Source organism: Sus scrofa, chromosome 2 (assembly GCF_000003025.6).
Source record: "Sus scrofa isolate TJ Tabasco breed Duroc chromosome 2, Sscrofa11.1, whole genome shotgun sequence".
In the NCBI taxonomy this organism is placed as follows: Eukaryota; Metazoa; Chordata; class Mammalia; order Artiodactyla; family Suidae; genus Sus; species Sus scrofa.
In genome coordinates this window covers 56,406,841-56,411,810 of record NC_010444.4, presented here as the reverse complement: position 1 = coordinate 56,411,810, position 4,970 = coordinate 56,406,841, and positions in this window count along the sequence as shown.

Sequence of the window (4,970 nt, the reverse complement as noted above, 5' to 3'; positions counted from 1 at the left end):
CTTCCTATATGGATGCCTTTTATTGCTTTTGTTTGTCTAATTGCTGTGGCTAGGACTTCCAAAACTATGTTGAATAGCAGTGGTGAGAGCAGGCATCCCTGTCTTGTTCCAGATTTGAGTGAGAAGGCTTTCAGTTTTTCCCCATTGAGTATTATATTTGCTGTGGGTTTCTCATAAATGGCTTTGATTATGTTCAGGAATGTTCCCTCTATACCCATTTTGGCGAGGATCTTGATCATGAATGGATGTTGGACTTTGTCAAATGCTTTTTCTGCGTCTATTGAGATGAGTATGTGGTTTATGACTTTTCTTTTGTTAATGTGGTGTATGACATTGTTTGACTTGCGTATGTTGAACCATCCTTGTGAACCTGTGATGAACCCTAACTGGTCATGGTGTATGATCTTTTTGATATGTTGTTGGATTTGTTTAGCTAAGATTTTGTTGAGAATTTTTGCATCTATGTTCATCAAAGATATTGGCTTATGGTTTTCTTTTTTGGTAGTATCTTTTTCTGGTTTTGGAATGATGGTGATGGTGGCATCATAGAATGTCTTTGGGAGTATTCCTTCTTCTTCAACCTTTTGAAAAAGTTTATGGAGGATGGACACCAGATCCTCTTTATATGTTTGGTAGAATTCACCTGTGTAGCCATCTGGTCCTGGACTTTCATTTGTAGGGAGTGTTTTTTTGACCTCTTCAATTTCATTTCTAGTGATTGATCTGTTCAGTTGGTCTGTTTCTACTTGATTCAGTTTTGGCAGGCTGTAAGAGTCTAGAAAATTGTCCATTTCTTCCAGATTTTCAAACTTGTTGCCATATAGTTGTTCATAGTATTCTCTTATGGTTTTTTGTATTTCTGCTGTATCCGTTGTGATTTCTCCTTTTTCATTTATACTTTTGGTTATTTGGGTTTTTTCTGTCCTCTTTTTAGTGAGTCTGGCCAGGGGTTTGTCAATTTTGTTTACCTTTTCAAAGAACCAGCTCTTGGTTTTATTCATTTTCCCTATTGTGTTTTGAATCTCTATTTTATTGATGTCTTCTTTGATCTTTTTAATTTCCTTCCTTCTGCTGACTTTAGGTCTTTTTTGTTCTTCTTTGTCTAGTTCGTGTAGGTGGAGGGTTAAGTGGTCAATTTGGGATCTTTCTTCTTTTTTGAGAAAGGCCTGTATCGCTATAAATTTCCCTCTGAGCACTGCTTTTGCAGCATCCCAGAGATTTTGAGAGGTTGTGTCTTCATTATCATTTGTGTCAAGGTATTTTTTAATTTCCTTCTTGATTTCCTCATTGACCCATTGGTTTTTTAGTAGCATGTTGTTTAGTGTTCATGTAGTAGGTTATTTCTCTTTCCTTTTCCCATGGTTGATTTCTAATTTCATGGCATTGTGGTCAGAGAAGACACTTGAGATAATTTCTATGCTCCTAAATTTGTTGAGGTTAGCTTTGTGTCCCAATATGTTGATTCTTGAGAATGGTCCATGAGCATCTGAGAAGAATGTGTATTCTGATTTTTTTGGATGTAGTGTCCTGAAGATATCAATGAAGTCTAACTTTTCTATGGTTTCCTTTAGGATCTCTGTTGCTTTATTGGTTTTCTGTCTAGAGGATCTGTCCATTGATGTGAGGGGGATATTGAAGTCTCCTACTATGATTGTATTCCCATTGATTTCTCCCTTAATGTCTGTTAATATTTGTTGTATGTATCTGGGTGCTCCTGTATTTGGGGCACATATGTTGATGATAGTATCATCCTCTCCTTGGATGGATTCCTTAATCGTTAAATAATGTCCTTCTTTGTCTTTCTTTATGTCTTTTGTTTTAAAGTCTATTTTGTCTGATGTGAGTGTTGCAACTCCTGCTTTCCTGTCATGCCTATTGGCATGAAATATTTTTCCCCACCCTTTCACTTTCAATCTATATGTATCCTTTGTCCTGAGGTGAGTAGGCAGCATATTGAAGGTTTTTGCTTTTTTCTCCACTCAGCCACTCTCTTGTCTTTTGATTGGAGCATTCAGTCCATTGACATTTAAAGTGATAATGGATAAATTATTATTTATTGCCAATTTGAACCTCGTATTCCAGTTGATTCTATGGTTCTCCATTCTTCCTTTCTTTTTTTGGTTGGATGGTCTCTGAGTATCTTCTGTTTAGTGTTTTTTTTTTTCATTTTTTTGTGAATGCAATGTTTGGTTTTGGCTTGTGGTTGCCCTGTTTTTTAAGTATGCTAACCCCTTCCTATAAACGTGTGTTTTAGCCTGATGGTCCTGTAGGTTCAAACCCATTATTACTATACTAAAATTAAAAAGAGAAACAAGCAAAAATGTTTTTAGAAAGTCTATTAATTTCCTTACTTCCCTTGCCCACATTTTATGATTTTGATGACTCTTTTTTTCTTTTTAATTTTTTTTTGTTTGAAGCATTTTAATGATTAAATCTGTATGCTGGCTTATTTGAGTGACTGCTTTCTGATTGTGGTTTCCTCAATCACCCTAGTTCTTTCTCTTTTTTTCCCACCTTTTCCTTCCTTTCTTTTTGGTTTAGAAAAGCCCTTTCAGTATTTCTTTTAGCCTGGGTTTTGTGTTGCTGTATTCTTTTAGCTTTTGTTTTTGGGAAACAAAAATTATTTCCCCTTCTATTTTAAATGATATTCTTGCTGGATAGAGTATTCTAGGTTGCATATTTTTTCCTTTTATCACTTTAAATATCTCTTGACATTCCCTCCTGGCCTGTAGAGTTTCTGTACAGAAATCAGCTGATAACCTTGGGGGGGTTCCCTTATAGGTATTTTTCCCTTATGGGTATTATTTTTCTTTTCTCTTGCTGCCTTTAGGATCCTCTCTTTATCACTAACTTTCACCACTTTTATTATAATGTGTCTTGGTGTGGGTATATTTGGGTTCAACTTGTTTGTGGCCCTCTGTGCTTCCTGTGTCTTGAACTCAGTATCCTTTAGATTTGGGAAGTTTCCAGCGATAATTTCTTCAAATATATTTTCCATTCCCTTATCTTTTTCTACTCCTTTTGGAATTCCTATTATGCATAGATTGGCCTGTTTTATATTACCCCATAGGTCTCTTATATTGCTTTCCTGTTTTTTGATTTGCTTTTCTGTCTACTGACCTGATTGGGTGATTTCCATTATTCTATCTTCCATATCACTCATTCATTCTTCTGCATTATTCATTCTGGTTTTTACTGCCCTTAGTTCAGTTTGTATCTCTGCAAAGGAATGTTCTAGTTTTTCTTGGCTCCTCCTTGTATTTTCTAGTTCCTTTCTGAGCGTGTCTGCATTACTGTTCATATCTTTTCTTAATTCCTTCAGGATATTCATTATTTCCCTTTTGAACTCCAAGTCTGTCAGACTGCAGAGGTCTGTTTCAGTGTTGACTACTTTAGGTGAGTTCTGTTGTTTTAACTGGGGGTGCTTTATGGCTTCTTCATCTTGCTTGTTGTTTTCTTTTTCTTGGTGGAGGTGTACTCCCCATGGCTGGGCAGGGTTTGCCTTGGCACTGCTATGGAATGTTTCCTGAGGGCTGGCATTGTTGGTTGGTCTTCTTTGAGGCAGTGTGGCTTTTCTGGAGGGTGAGTGTGGCTGACAGTGTGATTCTGAAGCAAAGGAGGACTTCCTGAGGGCAGACAGGACTGGAAGGTCTGCACCAAGATGGAAGCAGTTTTCACTTGGCCGGGTAGAGCTTACTCTCATGTTTTGGGACTGTGGGGCTCTTCCAGGCAGCTGATGGTGCTGGGCAGCTCTTCCACAGGAGTGCTGCACCCCTTGAGGGTGAGAACAGCTAGCTGGGCCACAGAGAACCCAAGGGGCTCTTCTTTAGGGCAGCTGAATTAGCAGGACCGCCTAGGGATGGAGGCAGATGTTTCATGGCCGCGCTAAGCTTGTTCTAGCTTTTCTGGGCTGCAGGGGCTCTTGCAGGGGCCTGGTGGTGCTGAGCAGCAGTTCCACAAGAGTGCAGTACCCCCGATGTTGGGAGCAGCTAGCCAGGCTGCTGAGAACCCAAGAGGCTCTTCCCCAGGGAGCTGAATTGGCAGGACTGCCTCGGGATGGAGGCAGATATTGCATGGCCAGGCCAAGCTTGTTCTAGCTTTTCTGGGCTGCGTCCTTTTCCAGGGGATTAGTGGTTATGGGTGCTGCTCCATGGTGGTGTAACCCCTCCAGAGGGCAGACAGGCCAGGGCAGGGAAAGCCCTTGTGGTGGTCAGCTTCCCACAAATGGTGAGGTCAGCCTTCTGGGATGGCAGGCAGTGTGAGGTCCCACACGTGAGCATGGGGTGGGGGGAGGAGGGATGCACTGGGAAGCACAGCTTTCTGATAGCTGGTAGACAAGTGAGCTCGCTGTGGTGTGGGGAGTATTTTATGGTGGCCACCCCTTCTCCTCTACCCTCAATAGCACTGGTGCCTTGTCTTACCTACAGATCCAGTTCTACCAGGTTCCCTCTGATGTGGCTTTCCGCTCCCCAACCCTTAGCATATTGCTCCCTCCACCAGCGATGCTCCACTTTCTAGTCTCCCAGGCAGTCTCTGCCCTGCCAATCTGATAGACTGCTTCCTAGACCTCTGGGGCAGTCTCTTCCCTGCCACCCCAAGCAGTTCCCCAAGCAGTCTCCACACCACCTTCCCCAGCCCATTCCCAGGGGACTAACCTTTGGAGCCGAGGTCTTGGTGCCCACCCCCACCCAAGTGTCTCCATTTTTGGTGACTGTGCCAGTAGTTCAGATGATCTGTTTGGTTCTCACTCTGCTCTTCAGATCTCAGACTTACTGCTGCACTCTTCTCTGCACCTGGAGATCCCTCTGATTCAGTTGATCTTTCCATGGAGTAGGTGACTTTCCAGGGTGTGGGATCCCTTTCTCTTCCACAGTTCCCTTTTGGGAGCACCCATCGAGCCCTGATTCCCCTTCTCTCACTCTCCTCTTTTCTCTTATTTTACCCAGTTGTGTCACGAGATTCTTGCCATT